Here is a 20,213-nt window from a genome sequence, read left to right on the forward strand (position 1 = left end):
GTTAAAGAGCACAGGGCCCAGCACTGATCCTTGGGGCACACCACTAGTGACTGGCTGCCAGCTGGATGTGGCACCATTCACCACCACTCTCTGGGCTCGGCCATCCAGCCAGTTCCTAACCCATCGCAGTGTGCTCCCGTCCAAGCCATGGGCTGACAGCTTGGCCAGCAGTTTGCTATGTGGGACGGTGTCAAAGGCCTTGCTGAGGTCCAGGTAGACTACATCAACAGGCCTCCCCACATCCACCAGGCGGGTCACCTGATCATAGAAGGAGATCAGGTTGGTCAGGCAGGACCTGCCCTTCCTAAATCCATGCTGGCTAGGCCTGATCCCTTGGCCATCCTGTAAGTGTTGTGTTATTGAACTCAGGATGACCTGTTCCATGATCTTGCCTGGCACTGAGGTCAGGCTGACAGGCCTGTAATTCCCTGGCTCATCCAACCGGCCCTTCTTATGGATGGGCACCACGTTGGCCAGCTTCCAGTCCTCTGGGACCTCGCCAGTGAGCCAGGACTGCTGGAAAATTATGGAGAGTGGCTTGGCCAGCTCCTCTGCCAGCTCTCTCAGCACCCTAGGATGAATCCCATCTGGTCCCATGGACTTGTGGGGATCCAAGCTGCTAAGGAGAGTTCCAACCACCGCCTCATGGAACATAGGGAAACTGTGCAGCTCCCTGGCTCCTTCTGCTAGCTCTGCAGGCCAGCTGTCAGGAAGACGTTCTGCCCTTCTAGTAAAAATTGAGGCAAAGAAGGTGTTAAGTATCTCTGCCTTTTCCTTATCCTTGGTTACAATGTTCCCCTCCGTATCCACCAAGGAGTGGAGGTTGTCCTTTCCCTTCCTCTTACTATTAATGTATTTATAGAAGGACTTTTTGTTGTCCTTCACAGTAGAGGCCAGTTTAAGCTCCAAGTGTGCTTTTGCCTCCCTAATTCTCTTCCTACAAGACCTAGCAACATCCTTAAACATTCTGTGGGTTGCCTCCCCTCGCTTCCAAAGGTGATACACCCTCTTTTTTTCCCTCAGTTCCATTAAAAGTTCATGAACCATCCAGGCTGGCCGTCTGCCCCGGCGGCTCATCTTCTGGCACATTGGCACAGCCTGTCCCTGAGCCTTCAACAATTCTTCATTTAAGTAGGTCCAGCTCTCCTGGACCCCTTTGTTTTTAAGGGCTTTATCCCAAGGAACCCTCTGAATTAGTTCCTTGAGTAACCCAAAGTCTGCCCTCCGGAAGTCCAGAGTGGAGGTCTTCTTGCCGCCCCTCTTGACTTGACCAAAAACCGAGAATTCAATTATCTCGTGGTCACTGGACCCCAAACACCCTCCAACCACCACATCGCCCACCAGTCCTTCCCTGTTGGTGAAGTGAAAGGGAAAAAAAACCTCACCGCTGAATTAGCAAAGCAGTGGGTGCTGTATATTTACAAAGCAATATAGGATATGCAGGGGAATTTACAGCATTTACAATATATGCAAAAATATACAATAAAGTAGCGCAGAAGTGAGAGTTCCCCCCCCTCTGCTGAGGGGGTTCCCCACCTCTGCTCCCCCTTCTCTCCCCCTTTCCCCAGAGAGGGTTAGAAAGAGAGAAAAGAGAAAAAAGTTAGAAGCAGTTATGTGTTAATTGGAACGCAGTTAATACAGGCCTTGCAGTTTATCAGTTTCAAGGTCAAGCCTTGGCCGAAAGCCCAGAACGCTGTGAGCTGCAAAGCCACCGAAGGAGGGAAGACAGACTGACCAGAAAAGTGCAGGAATGCCCAGGATACTTTGCTGCACTCCCAGTTCAGAAGGTGCTTCCTCCCAGTCTACCAATGAAATTAGTTTAGATCCATCTTTTCGTTTACAAATATCCGACCACCATATTCCCTTTCTTAAGGGGACAGCCTCAAACGGTCACAGTCCCGCCCGCCCTTCTAAACAATTTCATTGGCTGTTCATACTGTCCATCCTATCCAAGACGATATTTACAGTTCGTAAGTAAAGTTCATAGTCCATTCCGGCTATGCTCAGATGTAGATGATTCAAAAGTCCAAGAAAATTAAAAAATGAGAAAAATGGAAAACAGTTTGTCTCTTCGCCAACGAAGCAAAGAAAAGGGAAACAGGGAATCTCAGGGTCTCTTAGTTGACTCAGGGCTCTCAGGGTTCTCAGGGTTCGTGCACCGTAGATTTCCTCATTGATTCTTCCTTTGGATGCGATGTAGCTGTACAACAGTTTGAAATTAACCTCTTTCAGCTAAAGTTAAATTTCTTTGTGGAATACACTGAATTTCACCATTCTCTTGCATTACCCAATAAGTGTGACCCGGACCTTCAGCTGAAACCACCCCTCGGACAGGCTTAGCCTCTCCTGAGGGTGAAAATACCCAAACAGTTTTACCTAACAGATTCTTTTCTCTAACCACAGGAACTCTATCACCTTCTACTTTCTCTAGCAAATCTGAATGTGCAGGTCCAGCTTGGTTCACTGAACCGCTACTATTTACCAGCCAGGTTTCTTGTGCTAAATGTTTTTCCCAGTTTTTCAAAGATCCACCCCCCATGGCTTTACGAGTGGTCTTCAACAAACCGTTGTAGCGTTCAATCTTCCCTGAAGCTGGTGCATAGTAGGGAATATGGAATATCCACTCAATACTGTGCTCTTTTGCCCTGCTCTTTACAAGGTTGTTCTTGAAATGAGTTCCGTTGTCTGACTCAATCCTCTCTGGAGTTCCGTGTCTCCACAGGATCTGTCTCTCAGACCGAGAATGGTGTTGCGTGCAGTTGCATGTGGAACTGGATAAGTCTCCAACCATCCAGTGTTTGCCTCTACCATAGTAAGCACGTACTGCTTACAAGAACGAGAATGCGGTAGAGCCCATTGGTATGTTGCATCTCTGCCTTGATGTCCTGACGAATCATGAGCCCACCGAGCTAAGAATATCTCCCCTCGGTGTTTCCAGTCGAGATCAAGATTAGAGTCCATGTCTACTTGAGAAACTCTTGCAGCTAGGTCTGCCTGATGGTTGTGTTGCTGTTGCTCAGTAGCTTTGCTCTTAGGAATGTGAGCATCGATGTGTTTCACTTTCACTGCAATTCTCTCGATTCGATCAGCAATGTCCTGCCACAGGTTGGCTGCCCAAATGGGTTTTCCTTTTCTCTGCCAACCACTCTTCTTCCAGTTCTTTAGCCAACCCCATAGAGCATTGGCTACCATCCATGAGTCGGTGTAGAGATAAAGCTTTGGCCATCTCTCACGTTCAGCCACGTCGAGAGCTAGCTGGACAGCTTTTACCTCTCTCTGCGAACTGACTGGATTCTCCTTCTCCATCCTTCGCCTCTGCAACTCGGCGTGTCGGACTCCACACTGCAGACTTCCACCTTCGCTTGTTTCCAACAAGACGACAGGAACCGTCTGTGAACAAAGCATATTTCTTTTCATCATCAGAAAGGTCATTGTAAGGAGGAGCTTCCTCAGCACGAGTTACTTTCTCCTCTGGAGGTTTAGCACAGTTGGTACCTTCAGGCCAACTTGAGATCACCTCCACTAGACCAGGTCTTTCAAGATTTCCCATTCAAGCTCTCTGTGTTATCAGAGCCATCCACTTAGACCATGTTGAGTCTGTGGCATGATGTGGTGTGGAGCCTTTGCCTTTGAACATCCAATTCAAAACTGGTAATCTGGGAGCTAAGAGAAGTTGTGATTCAGTTCCAATTACTTCAGAAGATGCTTTTACTCCTTCATAGGCAGCTAACATTTCTTTCTCTGTTGGAGTATAATTAGCCTCTGAACCTCTGTAACCTCGACTCCAGAAACCAAGAGGTCGTCCACGTGTCTCACCTGGAGCTTTTTGCCACAAGCACCAGGTTGGACCATTGTCACTTGCAGCCGTGTACAAAATGTTCTTAATGTCTGGACCATGTCGGACAGGTCCCAGACCCATTGCTTGAATCACTTCTTGCTTTATCTGGTCAAAGGCTGCTTGTTGTTCAGGTCCCCAGTGGAAATGGTTTCTCTTTCGAGTCACATCATACAGAGGTTTCACAATCTGACTGTATCCAGGAATGTGCAGTCTCCAAAATCCCACTATCCCCAAGAAACGTAGGGTCTCCTGCTTGTTTGTGGGACTTGCCATGGTGGAGACTCTATTTACCACATCCACTGGAATGTGTCGGCGTCCATCCTGCCGCCGCACTCCCAGAAACTGAATCTCTGTGGTAGGTCCTTTCACCTTGTCTCGTTTGATGGCAAAACCTTCATTCAGAAGAATGTCAATGATTTTGTTACCTTTCTCGAAGACTTCCTCAGCAGTTTTACCCCAGACGATGATATCATCGATGAACTGGATGTGTTCTGGAGCACCGCCTCTCACCAGAGCATCGTGGATCACTGCATGACAGATGCTTGAGCTGTGGATCCAGCCCATTGGCAACCTGTTGAAGGTGTACTGGATTCCTCTCCAGGTGAAAGCAAACTGAGGCCTGCATTCCTCTGCTATGGGAATAGAGAAAAATGCATTAGCAATGTCTATGGTAGCATACCATTTGGCCTCTTTGGATTCCAGCTCATACTGTAGCTCCATCATGTCTGGTACTGCTGCACTCATGGGTGGTGTCACTTCATTCAGGGCTTGGTAGTCTACCGTCAGACGCCAGTCTCCATTCTGCTTCCGCACAGGCCACACTGGACTGTTGAAAGGGGAATGAGTTTTGCTGACGACTTTCTGACTCTCCAACTGACGAATCAGATTCTGGATGGGCAACAAAGAGTCACGGTTGGTTCTGTATTGTCTGTGGTGCACAGTCTGAGAAGCAACCGGCAATTTAATGTCCTGTATCTTATGTTGTCCCACAACTGCAGATTCATCAGAAAGCTCAGGTCTAGCAGACAGCTTCAATTTTTGTCCATCAATTCCTATAGAAGCCACTCCAAAAGCCCATTTGTAACCTCTAGGGTCTTTGAAACGCCCTTCTCTCAGAAAATCAATTCCCAAAATACAAGGTGCGTCAGGTCCAGTCACAACTGTATGCTTCCTCCATTGTTTACCAGTCAAACTTATATTAACCTCTACCTTACTTAACTCTTGAGATCCACCAGTGACCCCAGAATAGTTATAGACTCTGATCCCTGATAATTTGATGGCATTATGGTGCACTGAGCTCCTGTGTCAACCAAGGCCCTGTACTTCTGAAATTGTGAAGTGCCAGGCCACTGGATGTACACATCCCAATAGATTCTGTTATCTCTGTTATCCCTCTCCTCCCCCTGGCGGGAGGCAGGGCACCCCTAGTTATGGGGAACATGCCCACATGTGCATTGCGCACAGTGTGCAGGGTTATAACTTTGCATGTTATAACTGGAGCCACTGTTGGAGCTACTAGAGTTATTCTGGGGAACTGTGGAAGTAACAGCTACCCTTCTGGTATTGCTACCTCGGGTTCTGCCACTTTGCAATTCCCTCAGTCTCCTGAAAAGATTAGAAGTTGGTTGGCCATCCCAGCGGTTCATGTTCTCACCAAACTGATCACGCAGAGTTATCCAAATAGTTCTACGTGATTGCCTTGGTGGTCTGTTTTGATTTGATCTGTTTTGGAATGACCTCCTTGGAGGATGTGTATTCCTCACAGATGAAACTTGTATCCACCTGGAGGAAGAATTGAAATTATCCCTTTGTGCCAATTGGGATATGGAATTTCTAAATTCATCCTTTAACTCTCTCATGCAATTCTCAATTTTTCTAGACAGAGTTTCAATGGCTGAAACCAAAGAACCACGTGTCATGCTATCCTCCAGTTGTCTCATTTGATCACTGAATTGGCCAACCGTAGGAGAAGCTCCACCATAACTTCTTGACACAATTCTGCTTGCCAGAATGTTTGCATAATTAGAAGGAGCAAGTTTGATGATCTTTTTAGCAAGACCAATACCCACAGGAATGTCATCAGGATTCAGAGTTTCATGTTCACCATAGAGTATCTCTCTAACAGCAAATTCTCTCAAGCGCTTAATTCCCTCATCTATGGTAGTCCAGGGCTTAGGATTCCATGGAAGATCATCTCGGGAAGGGTATCTCAGGGCAACCGCCATTAAAAGGCGTATCCACAGATTAACCTTACCGAGAGCTTCACCTAGATGTCTATCTATTCCATTGTCCCTCGAGAGAGCTCCTAACTGAGCTGCTGACTTGTCTCCAACTGTTAGAGCTGGAGCACCTGTATCATAACACCTACTAAGCCAAGCTAGAACTGGCTCCTTTTCTGCTCTGGTGTAGTCTTTACGGACATTTCACAATTCCTCACGCAAAGGTGCTTCCTCCCAGATATGGAAAAGCACCAATTCCTGTAACCCAGGCTGCTGACTCAGCAACGGCTATGTCACAGTGATCAGGAGAAGACACAGGATGAAACACTGCTTCCCCAGTGAAGCTGGAGAAGGTCACCTGGGTATTCAGCTTTGGCTGGGCAAATCAATCACATATTCAGCTCCCTGATCTTAGCCCCTGACTAGGAAGATCTCTCCATGGGACTGCACTGCAGAGCACTGCCTGCTTACTGGAGATGTGGATGATAACCTCTACCAGCAGTCAGATAGGCCTTCCAGACGTATCATCATCTCTTCCACAAGGAAGAAGAGACAACTTGTAGTTGTTGGAGACTCACTTCTAAGGTAAGGGTCACTAAGGGTAAGTTGTCAAAGCTGCAACCTGGGGCTCTACTCTGTGCAGGATCCCTGTCTGGCCAAGGGCTCAGAGCAGAAGCTCTAGGAACAAGAGCTCTGCCAGGTGGTCCAGTGCTGCACTCAGTCTGTCCTCACAGCCATGACCACAGGTGCTCAGCAGCACCAGGACCTAAGTCATGCTCATCACGTTTCTCCTGCAGGGACAAGCTCTGCATGCTGGCCTGATGAGATTCCAGTGCCCGGGATGTATGGATCAGAATGCATTTCTGCTAGAAATGCTTAACATGGGCATCCACATCCCGGTCAAATTAGTGTCCTTCCACTGGTCTCACAAGGCAGGATGGTACAAGCACTGTTCCACCCCAGGGCCTGCCCTAGCAGTTGTAGTTCTTCACTCTGCTTGAGCCTCACAGCCAGTCCAGCACTCCTGGGCCTGTGTGGTACAACTTGGCTTCTGCCTGAAGTGTTGAGATGAACCTGCTCCCTAGTGCCCACCCAGCAGATGCTGCAGAAGGACCAGCCATGCAGCATCCCAAAGCACATGTTGGCCCTGATTATCCTCCATGTCCACAATAAAGTTTTATCCCTTAACTGGGAGATACTACACTCGCATGTCACCTTCTTCCTTCCCCTCTCTCAGGAACCAGCATTATGAGCCTGAACACCACCTTTTGGCCACCACTCTGCCCTTGCTATCCTGCTCACATAGGTGCCAAGGGTACGAGCCCCTGCCTCAGTGCTTCACACCACCCCTGTGAGGCGCTGACCATGTCAGAGAGAGTGGCAGGTGGAGGAGGGCGTGGCACATGCAGGCCGGCAGTGATGACGTCACAATGGTCGTGGTGATTTCATGGCGATGACGTCACAAGAGGTGAGGGGGAAAGCCTACAAAAGGCAGCGCAGGGCTCAGTTCCTGCATCCTTGTGACTTGGTGAGGTAAGGAGAGGGTGGGAGAGGGAAGGGGCTGCCAAGGCAGGAGGGGAGCCCCTGCACCTGAGGTCTCTGGGGCTGTGCTCCAAGCTCACCGGCATGTCTTGCTTCTCTCTCAGAGTCAGCAGAGGAGCATTTGGAGGAGACAGCTCAGCACTGCTGGGACAGGAACTCTCCAAGAGCTCACCGTTGACGTGTGCCGTGTCTGCAAGGAAGGAGAAGACGCTCGACGAGATGGAGCCTGGTGAGCCAAGTTATCCCCTTGGCAGCCTGTCACAGGGAATCCTGGTTAGGGTGGTCAGCAAAGCATAGGGCTGAGAGAGGAGTGAGAGAGGGAGGCAAGGAGCTCCCCAGATTGCCCCAGGGCACAGCCCCTCCTTTCCTCAGCAAGCAGGGCTCAGGCCTGACCAGTGGGCACCTGCTGGAACAGCCTGTGCCTGCCATGCTGAACTCCAAGCCCTGCAGCCCTGCCCATCAGCCAGATCGGCAGGAACAGAGCAGGCCCTTGGGGAGCGTCCCTCAGGGATGCTTCTCCCAGCCCTACAGAAGTGCTCTTTCCTATTGGTGTTTGCTCTCTCCTCTCCAGCATGCATTCTGTGCCGTCAGGCAGAGGTTGACAGGGATATGTGTGGAGAAATCGTGAATCAGCACGGGGTCTGTGCCCACTTGTTTTGCCTGGTGAGTTCCCTGGAGGCTGCCTCCCGTTTTCCTGCAGGCACTCCCTGCCACGCTGTCCTCAATGGCTCCCTCTCTGTTCTCTTCTGCAGATTTTTCCCAATGAGATTTCTCCACTGCTGAATCAGGAAGAAGGAGTGCTGCTATTTTGTCCGGTAGAGATTGAACATGCAGTTGAGCAGGCAGCACAGAGGGTGAGGACATGACAAAATCAGTGAGATTTGTGCCAGGAGAGTGCTGTGGCAACTTAACCCAAAGCTTAAGCAAGAATTCCTGGCCCTTCCACACAGCTCTTTTGACCTTCCAGACTTGGGAGTCTTGCTCTCAGCAGCTCCAGAGAGGCTCCTGCACAGGAATTGTGCTTGCCAAAGGGGTCTGTGGGCCCTGACCCAGAGGTACGGGGCCTCTCCTCCTGCAAAGACCCCAAGGCTGATGGAAGTTGCTCTGCCCTTTACAGGAGTGCTGTGTCTGCCATCAGAGTGGGGCCACCATCACCTGCAGTGAGACAGGCTGTGATGTCAGCTTCCATCTCCCCTGTGCCACATGGGGTGGGTGTGCCACCCAGTACTTTGGACTCTACAGGTAAGGGCAGCTGGCCCTCACAGGGGAGGCTTGCCACCTTCATTCCTGTGCCTGCCAGCTTCAGGCAAGGAGGAAAGCAACTCACAGTGACACTTCCCACTGCCCAAAGAAGAGCTCTGAGGCTCCTTCAGACATCTTCACCCTTCCTTGCTTTTCATAAAGACTAAAACTGATTTTCATAGCCATAAGCCTAACACTAACACTTACCCTAATGCTCACCCCAACCCTCACCCTAACCCAGTACCTTCCCTTGTGCGGTTAAGTCCTCTCCCCTTTCCTCCAACACCACGTAAGGACTGGACACTTGTTTCCTCACCCATGAAGCCTCTTCCCTCTTCTCCCCCAGGGCCTTCTGCCCGATACACCCCCCACGTCAGGAAGTGGAGGCGGTTCCAGAGAAGGACACCACCTGCCTCATCTGCACGGATCCTGTAGACAACCAAATGTCCTACAGGACCCTGGTGTGCCCGGCGTGTCAACAAGCATGGTTCCATCGGGAATGCATCCAGGTAGGAGCCCATCCCTCACTCCCAGGAGACCGCAGGTGCTCAGCAGCACCTGGACCTAACTCATGCTCTTCATGTTTCTCCTGCAGGGCCAAGCTCTGCACGCTGGCCTGATGAGATTCCAGTGCCCAGCGTGTAGGGATCAGAATGCATTTCTGCCAGAAATGCTCAGCATGGGCATCCGAATCCCTGCCAGGTTGGTGTCCTTCCATTCATCTCACAAGGCAGGAAGGTGCAAGCACTGTGCTACCCCAGGGCCTGCCCCTACAGTCCTGGCTCTCTGCTCTCGTGAATCCTTGCTTCAGCTTCACGGAGGAGCTGGAACCAGGGCAGGGCCGGGCAAGCAAGGATGGCCTGCATCTGCCTTATGCCAGGGTGGCAGCAGGGACTCATCAAACTTCCTTTCTCTACCAGACTGCCATCCTGGGAAGTCCAGGCGGATTCGGCAGAACTAGTTCAGAGGCACAGCCGCTGTGATGCTAGCGAGTGCCTGTGCCCAGGAGGCAGGGAGCAGGCAGATCAAGAAGGGTAAGTTGTCAAGACTGCAACCTGGGGCTCTACTCTGTGCAGAATCCCTATCTGGCCAAGGGCTCAGAGCAGAAGCTCTGCCAGATGGTCCAGCGCTGCACTCAGTCTGTCCTCACAGCCATGAACCCATTTCCCTCCCCAGGCCCTGGCAACTGCTGTTATGCAGCTCCTGTGCTGCTGAGGGCACCCACAGGCGATGCTCCCATCTGAGGCCCAGCACCAACAGCTGGGAGTGCAGCAGCTGTGCTGGCCTCAGCAGAGGTAATAGGCAAAGCACTCAGCTGGGCTCCACCCCAGGCTAGTGGGGTGGAAGTGGAGACCAGGCAGAGCTTGGCTGAGCCTCTCTGCTCCGAGAGGGCTGGTGGCACACCACAGGCAGGCCTATGCTGCCACAGAGCTGGTGGCTGTTCCCTTGACCTTTCTCCTTTCCTTTACAGACTCCAGGGACAGCTTGGAGCTTCCTGCCCCAGATGCCCCTAGGCAGGCGGCAGCTGTGGCATCCTCCAGCCAGGCGCAGCATGTGCCATCCTGCAACTTAAATGTCCCTGAGACCAGCAGCCACAGAGAGACACCATCAGGAGACCTGGGAAGCTCCCCAGTGCTTGAGACTGGCAGCCCTTCCAGCACCCATTGGCACAGGAGGAAACGAGATGCCTCCCACCTGCAGTATCAGGATGAAGCTCCTCCTTGCAAGCGGCCCAGAACATGCTGTGGGAGATCTTGCAGGGCAAGAGCAAACACCAAGAGCAGTACCTCCCCAGAGGGGCTGCTGGAAGGGCCATCCTCCAGCTCGCTGGACAGACAGACCCACAGGCCAAGGACCATCAGAGAGACACCATCAGGAGACTGGGGCAGCTCCCCAGTGCTTGAGACTGGCAGCCATTCCAGTACCCATGGGCACAGGAGGAAACGAGATGCCTCCCACCTGCGGTATCAGGATGAAGCTCCTCCTTGCAAGCGGACCAGAGCATGCTGTGGGAGATCTTGCAGGGCAAGAGCAAACACCAAGAGCAGTACCTCCCCAGCGGGGCTGCTGGAGGAGCCATCCTCCAGCTCGCTGGACAGACAGACCAGCAGCTCAAGTAGCTCCTCAGAGACACCATCAGGAGACCTGGGAAGCTCCCCAGTGCTTGAGACTGGCAGCCATTCCAGTACCCATCGGCACAGGAGGAAACGAGATGCCTCCCACCTGCGGTATCAGGATGAAGCTCCTCCTTGCAAGCGGCCCAGAACATGCCATGGGAGGCTCTGCAGTGCAAGAGCAAACACCAAGAGCAGTACCTGCACAGAGGGGTTGCTGGAGGAGCCATCCTCCAGCTCGCTGGACCCACAGACCAGCAGCTCCACAGAGACACCATCAGGAGACCTGGGAAGCTCCCCAGTGCTTGAGACCGGCAGCCATTCCAGTACCCATCGGCACAGGAGGAAACGAGATGCCTCCCACCTGGGATGAGGCTCCTCCTTGCAAGCGGCCCAGAGCATGCCATGGGAGGCTCTGCAGTGCAAGAGCAAACACCAAGAGCAGTACCTGCACAGAGGGGTTGGTGGAGGAGCCATCCTCCAGCTCGCTGGACAGACAGACCCACAGCCCAAGGACCACCAGAGAGACACCATCAGGAGACTGGGGCAGCTCCCCAGTGCTTGAGACTGGCAGCCCTTCCAGCACCCATTGGCACAGGAGGAAACGAGATGCCTCCCACCTGCGGTATCAGGATGAAGCTCCTCCTTGCAAGCGGCCCAGAGCATGCTGTGGGAGATCTTGCAGGGCAAGAGCAAACACCAAGAGCAGTACCTCCCCAGAGGGGCTGCTGGAAGGGCCATCCTCCAGCTCGCTGGACAGACAGACCCACAGGCCAAGGACCATCAGAGAGACACCATCAGGAGACTGGGGCAGCTCCCCAGTGCTTGATCCTGCCAGCCAGTCCAGCACCCCTGGGCCAGTGCGGGCACGTGCTAGGTCCCGCCAGCAGCGTCGAGAGGAGGCTGCTCCCTACAGCAAACCCCGGCACAGAAGACGCCTGTAATGGGTTGGGGCAGATCCCCTCCCCACCACAGGCAGAAATAACAACTCAGACAAAGGGATTGCAAAAGTGATGGAAAGTTTAAATAGGAAAACAGTTAAAAAAACCAACAATGAAAGTTTTACAGAGAACCCCAAGCACCGTGACAAAGAGAGAGAAATCCCACAACATACCCAAGAGCATCCCATCCCCACCTGGGGGTACACCCAAACCCCCAGGGCTCTTTCCTCCCCCCTTCAACCCTGGCCGCAAGGGCAACCTGATCGGGTACAACATCTGAAATCTCCTCCCGCTGACCTCGTTGCCGTGGCCTTGAGTATTTAACGGAGTCTGTGACAATAAATCTAGGATTGTTTGTAAAAAAACAAACCAACACACAAAAAACCACCACCCCCAAAACCCCAAACAAACAACAACAAGAAAAAGAAACCAAACAAACCACCACCCAAACAAACAAAAACCCACAAACTGAAACCACAGGCCAGACCTTGATTACCGTGTCCAATTCTGGATCCCACGATTTGAGAAGGACATTGTGATGAACAGAAAATTAACAGAATAACAGAGTTGATGAGAATTTTCCGCTTGTTAGCTGAAATGCTGGAATGCAGGGAGGGGGAGAGGCGTTGGCAGACAGCCTTTGCATAGATAAGGAATAACGGGATTTTTCAGTGATTGACTTCTGTTAGTCTTGGACAAGATGGTCTTTTGTATAAGATAAAGGACACCTGGATGCTATGTATACTTCTGCAATTTTTAGATAGATAACCTTTGTCTAGATAGGAAGCGTCTGGACTTTTCTGTGAAATATTAACATACCTCTTGTCATTATAGACAGATAACTTTTTGTATAGAAGTTTGCCCAAAACTCTCTGAAGACACACAGGTCTTTTGAAATTATTCTACCTGTGTCGGGCGCCTGACTGGAAGCATAACACAAGAAACTTACTGAGTCTCTTGTGTATCTTTCTCTAAGTCAATTTGGCGACCGCGGCAGGACGACTCTGTTTGGCTGCAGGACCTGCTGAGGAGCCGGACCTCTCAGGGCCCGCCGAGAAATTCTCGAGGAGAGCTCCGCTGCTCATCAGATCGCTGCAGGAACAGACAAGACTGCCAGGACAGAGAAGGTATGCTTCTATAAAAGGGGTAGCTCCGTAAGTCGCGAGGGGATGCCCTGCACGGAAGAGAGGCATTTATTGCACCCCTAGGTAAAAGAGCTCTTGGTGGGGACCAGGGGGGTCCCAAAGGGAATTATAAGTATTGTTTATGTATTATGAACATTTTTTGTAGTGTGGGACCAGGGGGGTCCCAAAAGTAACTATAAGCATTGTTTATGTATTATGAACATTGTTTAGTGTGGGACCAGGGGGGTCCCAAAGGTAACTATAAGCATTGTTTATGTATTATGAACATTGTTTAGTGTGGGACCAGGGGGGTCCCAAAGGTAACTATAAGCATTGTTTATATATTATGAACACTGTTTGTAGTGTGGGACCAGGGGGGTCCCAAAGGGAATTATAAGTATTGTTTAAGTGTGTGAGGCACCAAGAGGGTCCCTAAAGAACATAAAGTACTAGAGGTTTTGAATGTGTGGCTGAGTGTGTGTGGCCAATAATTGTGTGCTAAGGACCGGTCATTACTGTTGCAGTTGTATTTGTATTTGTATTTTGTGTTCTGTGTGCTGTAAGAAGAAAGTACTGTGTTGTATTGTGTAAAATGTGAGGGAGACAAAGTAGTGAGATCCCAAGACATAGCCCACTTGGTTGTATACTTGCCCACTGGGGGGAAATTGGAGGCCCCCCAGGAGGGTCAACAAATCAAAAGACTCTAATTAAATTTTGTACCCGGTGGTGGCCATTATATAAATTAGATGGTGGAGAGAAATGGCCTGTAAATGGGAGTCTGGAGTATGATACTTTACTGCAATTGATGTTGTTTTTAAGAAGAGAAAAGAAATGGGATGAGACAATATATGCTGATATGTTTTTCTATCTCCGAGAGCGTCCGGAGTTTCAAAGGGACTGTGGTGTTAGAGCTCCCTCTGATCCAATGGTTTTGGCCCTTGAAAAAGAAAACAAGGCCAAGAATAAGAGGCAGACACGATTGAAAAGGTATCATAGTATCAGTCAGGGTTGGAAGGGACCACAAGGATCATCTAATTCCAACCGCCCTGCCATGGGCAGGGACACCCCACACTACATCAGGCTGGCCAGAGCCTCATCCAGCCTGGGCTTAAACACCTCCAGGGATGGGGCCTCAACCACCTCCCTGGACAACCCATTCCAGGGCTTCACCACTCTCATGGGGAAGAACTTCCTCCTCACATCCAGCCTGAATCTCCCCACCTCCAGCTTCATTCAATTCCCCCTAGTCCTATCATTACCTGAGATCCTGAGAAGTCCCTCCCCAGCCCTCCTGTAGCCCCCTTCAGATACTGGAAGGCCACAATTAGGTCACCTGGGAGCCTTCTCCAGACTGAATAGCCCCAACTCCTTCAGTCTGTCCTCGTAGGAGAGGTGCTCCAGCCCTCTGCTCATCCTTGTGGCCCTTCTCTGGACACCTTCCAGCATGTACATATCCCTCTTGTAATAGGGGCTCCAGAACTGGATGCAGTACTCCAGGTGGGTTCTCACCAGAGCTGAGTAGAAGGAATCACCTCCCTTGACCTGCTGGCCACACTTCTCCTGATGCAGCCCAGGATCTGATTGGCTTTGTGGGCTGCAAGTGCACACTGAGAGCTCATGTTGAGCTACTCGTCCACCAGCACCCCCAAGTCTCTCTCCTCTGGGCTGCTTTCCAGCCAGTCACTGTCCAGCCTGTATTTGTGCCTGGGGTTGCTGTTTCAAAGGTGAAATAGCAACCCCAGAAGCTTGATTGTACAACCCTGTACCCAAAACCTAGCTCAGTCTGTCAACTTTTTCTTAGAGCAGCAAAAACTTGGACTGTTTATTCTGGAGAAGAGGCTGAGTGGAGACTTCCTTTCTCTCTACAAGTAGGTGAAAGGAGACTGTAGAAAGGTGGGAGCTGGTCTCTCCTCCCAAGCAGCAAGTGATAGGACAAGAGGAAATGGCCTCAAGTTGCACCAGGGGAAGTTTAGATTGGACATTATGAAAATGTTTCTTCCATGAAAGGGTTGTTATGCCCTGTGACAGGCTGTCCAGGGAACTGGTGGAGCCACCATCCCTGGAGGTACTGAAAGAAATCTGTGATATGGTGGTAGTGGTAGACTTGCCAGTGTTAGGCTTTAATGGTTGGACTTGATCTTAAAATTATTTTCCAATGTCAACAATTCCATGATTCTATGAACACAAGATCTTCTAGCCACCAGTTACCTAGAATGAAAGTGGCCCTTCCTCAGAGTCTTTTGGTGTTTGAATTTTCTGTTCAAAAGTCACCCACTTCTTACCTCTTCTCTTGCTCAGGTATTTCTAGGAAAGATCTGAAAAGACTTATAAAAAGATGTTGTAAAGGCATAAAATGGTCTTCAGGGGCCACAGACTCTGCTGTTGCCCTGATTTTGACATACCTTGTTTCAGAGCACTAGCAGGATACCAGGTGTCATTTCTTTGAGACAAAGACTGCAATTTCAGAAGTTATTAAAAACAAACAAACAAACCAAAACCTGTCTCAGGTTGTTTCAACAAAAATGCATTTGGAAGCCTGTCCCACTTTCGTTTTGTTTTGTTTTTTACCTGAGAGCGATTGGGCTGGGCACCAGAACAGGACTTCTCACCACACATGCAGGTGGCAGGAGCAGCTCCTTTCTTGTGAGAGTTTCAAGTCTTACACGGTTAGTACTGGTGTGTGGCTTGCAAGGGCTTCCACATTTGCTGTCAGGGAAACATGTGGCTTGTGTTTTTCATTGCTGTTGGAACCATCAGAGGCAGAACACATGCTATTTGCAGCATCTGTGCCACTCTCACTTGGCAGTAACTCCTCTCCCAGTTATTTTCCACCCTGGCATTTTAAAAACAGGCCTGTGCTGGCATTAGTAAGTTAGCAGAAGTGTTATCAACTGCCCAAGCAGGGTCAGAGTAAGGTCTTGTGAACTGACTTGAGTGAAGCTATTTACTTGTGTTGTGTAAATTATGTTGCAAACTAATTTTCCTTCAATGACATGTTAATCATAAAACCATACAGTGCTCCAAATACTGCTCTAGTCTGCTGATGCAGACTTAGAGCAAATACTGAGTATTATAGCAAAACGTTTTGCATGGGATTGTAACTCTTCTCAGGAGGAAAAATTTGATTTGACAGATTGCTGGTCATAATTCCCAATTAAGACATACATGGCTGTAATCCTCAGTGCTGCTGGACAGATTTTGGGGTTAGTTTTGGCAAAACCAAACCAAGCTGGAATTGAAACGGTAGGGAAACAAACAAACAAAATATTTGAGACTGAATTTGCCCTCAGTGCAAAGTATACATTCTTTACTATCTTGTCTTAACACATGCCTACTGATACCTGCACACAGCAGATATCTGCTGAGGTAACATGGAACTCAGTATTTGAGGCTCTGCTTTTCTCACCATAACAACACATCTGTAGAGAGTAAGAGGACATGGATAATTTGCAGTATCCAACATAGACGGTGCAGTGCTGTTGGAAGACTAACTTTTGCCAGAATATATTACATACAGTCATGGTGCATGATGCAGAACTACAGTGGATATCTGAACACAAATACCCTACACATTCTGGGGAGTGTGAGTAGTGCAAAGGATCAGCAGAATATACACAGGGCCAGAGAGGCATTTGCTTACTTCCTTGTTTTCAAGGCAGATGGGAAAAGGGATGGTCTGTATTTAGTCTTATTTTCCTTGTATAAAATAGTAGAGGTGGTGACCTCTGAATGTGGTCACCTGAAACCAGCCTGCTGTCCGTGACTGCATAATCCAGCCCTTGAGGCACAAATGACTTTTCATATTCACTAGCCAAGAACAGAAAAGCCTCCCTAAAGCAAGGTACCCCTCTACTTGCATCTCTGCCACCCTGTTAAAATAACTTAGATGGAGCAGATTTTCCATCTAAAATCCATGCTGCCTTTACTCTGAAAAAGACCTCTGATTCTTTTTATTTCGTGTACTAACACTTGTTCAGCTTGGTTTGACAGTCTGCTTAGAAATTTTGTTGAATCAATAATTACATTCTGAATTAATTTTAAAAGGTCAAGCAGGTGAGCCCAAGAAGAACCTCCATCAAAATGTACTAGCAGCTGCATTTCAGGATGTTGGTCAGAAGGGTCATGAAACCTTTTCCTCTTCACTTATGGCTAGAAGGCATAACACAAGTGCTAGTTTTCTGTTTGCTACCAAAGTAAGCCTCACTATTGTTTTCTAAGCAGCCATTGGAATGTGCTGCCCAGGGAGGTGGTGGAGTCACCATCCCTGGAGGTATTCTAGAGGGGACTGGATGTGGCACTTGGTGCCATGGTTTAGTCATGAGGTCTGTGGTGACGGGTTGGACTTGGTGATCTTTGAGGTCTCTTCCAACCTTGGTGATACTGTGATTCTGTGGGAATTTCTGCATATGCAGGTTTATATAGAAATACTAATAACACAGAGTAAGGGGATCTCATCTTTACAATGCCTGAGTCTGGCTTCTCTCCAGATAAATTGCTGTAAGAATTAAAAATAACAAAGCAGGTAATTGATGAGGACTCCCCAAGAGAATTACAAGGAATATAGATTGGTATTAATTTCTATCATGGCATCCAAGCATGCCATTTACTTCTTCTACTACACAGGCACTAGTGGAAAGAAGCACAACACCAATGCAAGCAATTTGCCAAAGAAGTGTTTAATATAATATTTATATAACCTTCTTACATACTGCTTGTTGTGAAAGCGAGCTGTGATGAAAGCTCTCTTTTCCTCAGTCAGAGTTTATGGAAAATCTCGGTTGTCTGGGATCGAGAAGCAGCACGTGACTACAGCTTGCACATACAGAAAACAAGCAGCATAAAAATAGCCAAACACTCCAACAATGCACATAACCAGAGTCTCCCCTTCCAAAGAGCCCAAGAATAGCCAGGCAAGTTCTTAGGGTCTGAGCAGGCTTGAGAATTCCCACTCACAAATATCTGAAGTCTCCAGCCTCCAGGTACCTTAACATGCTCCCATGCTTCAGCTAATATTTTAAAGATTATTTTTTTTAAGCCTGGGCAGAAAAAAAAATAGCTCAAATAAATAAATAGTACTAATAAAAATAATTAAACAGACAAAACCACCCAAAAAAACCCCAACCCCAAAGCCCAAAAAAAACCCCAAGATATAGCATGATTACATAAATAACTCTATTGTATCAACTTCTGCTTGCCAGTTCACCAGTTGATATTTCTGCCTTCTGTCTCTGCACATTTGCAGTTTATCTGGGCAAAGATCTAAAAATATCTTTAAGAGAAAGAATTGTGTTACCTGGCTCAGGAGAATGCAATGCAGTCTTTATTTACCCAGTTCCCAACAAATTTAACAATGGATGCAACAGCTTAAACCTTCCAGCAAAACCGAGGAACTTGAACACAACCTAGCTATAAAATAGTTATGCAAATCTCATTGATTTACCCATCTAAGTTATTGTCATCCAGAGATAATGATTATTGGCTTACACTAAAGTAAAAAGTAACCTTTGCAAATAACAGCTAATAGTACCAGCATCCCTAGACCCTTGAGGTCTATCACAGCAAAGTCATTCTGATAAGCCTGATCAAATACTTTCCCTTGCCAGGCAGCTGAAGGCAAGTTCATGGTGTTTTCTTCAGTCTTAGGGTAGCAATACATGTTGGGCAGTAGGTCTTGGAAACCACAAAAGCACATCCAGGGCAAAAGACTTTCCAAGGTCCCCAAGTGTGGTAATGTTTCCAATTTAGCTATTTCTGAGAAGGGCACAGAACTAAGTCAAACATTTTCCAGATGGATGACCCTGCTTGCTCAGTCTGTGTGATCACAAGCTGGGAGCAAACATCTCAGGCAGAAGCTTTGTGCGTTTCAAGTTACCTTGAACTTTTCTCTCCCACTGAGTCCTTCTAACTGAAAATAAATGATCAGATTTTTTTTCTCCATGTAGCTGCTTGCAGTTCTGGTTGCCTAATTACCTACACCTCCCTAGCCTGGACAAAATTGCAGGAACCTAATCTACAGTTAGCTGCACAGATCTTGAGCAAAACCCAGGACTTCTATCAGTTCTTGCTATGAATATCTGTACTAGTTGATCAGCAAGTCAATGTATTTTGCTGTTATGAACAGTTAAGTCTTCTGCAAACTCAATATGCAGCTTCACTGGGAGTGCAGCTGGCTGCACAATGCCCAACCATCTGGGACAAGAAGGGCAAGACTGATCATAAGAAGATGATGGGATAAGTGTTGCAGGGGCTGAGGGCTAAGGTTTGCCTTACAACCTCGAAGAAAGGCTGCAGGGGAGGATAAACATAGTTAATCAAAAGACAAAAACCTCCAAAGAAGACAGGAGAGCCCTGTTTGATCTGCAACGAGGCTCTGTCCATTAGTCCATAAACCCATCCCAGATTACACGCTGCCTTTGTAACTACACTCAGAACCTTTTCTTCTGCCAAAAGAAGAGTCAACATTTCTGTTACTGAGCTATTTCTCACTGGAAGAGATGGATTTGAAGGTCTGAATCCTTTAACCAACATTAAGCAGTAAGGAATCTTTACAGCTATGTGGTTTTGTTTTCTTCATTTTTGAGGCCAAGGACAGGAGGGTGAGCTGCTGCAGTGCCCACCCCCTTGAGCTCTGCTTCTGGCCTTGCCTCATGCTGCTTCATGCCAGCTGCAAAAACTCTTTTAGAAGAGAACACGTGGATAAGGTTTCATTAAGCCTGGAAACCGTGACTATAAGACGTGTCAAGAGGAAAGCAGAAGAGACCAAGGGCCTCTCCCCTATCCCAAGGGCTCACACAGGACATTTCCTATGGAGAAACTCTCAGACAATGCCAGCAAGTGGTCTTCACACCAATCTGGAAGGAGTCATACACCAAAACCAGGGCTGCTTTAAGCAAATTTTGAGCTATACAAACTGTGGCAGCGATAAATGCTCTGCTCCAGAACAGTACTGGTGACATGGTGGCTGTGTGGATACATCGTGTCATCCCTCTTCTTCATGCTGTTAGAAGTGAGCAACAAAATTTGATAACACAGAAAAGGCCACACTTAGGTAAAGTCACTTGAGTTTCTTAAGAAGATCAAGCAAATGAATTATTAATACTTCAGATTAAATCAGAAGGCAGACACAGACAACTTCAATCTCCATGGGGCCAAATGCTTGCCCTACAGCACCTTGAGAAATTGTTCAGCTCTCT

This window comes from Melanerpes formicivorus, unplaced genomic scaffold, assembly GCF_026170545.1.
Source record: "Melanerpes formicivorus ecotype bairdi unplaced genomic scaffold, bMelFor1.0.p_v2 SCAF_38, whole genome shotgun sequence".
NCBI lineage: Eukaryota > Metazoa > Chordata > Aves > Piciformes > Picidae > Melanerpes > Melanerpes formicivorus.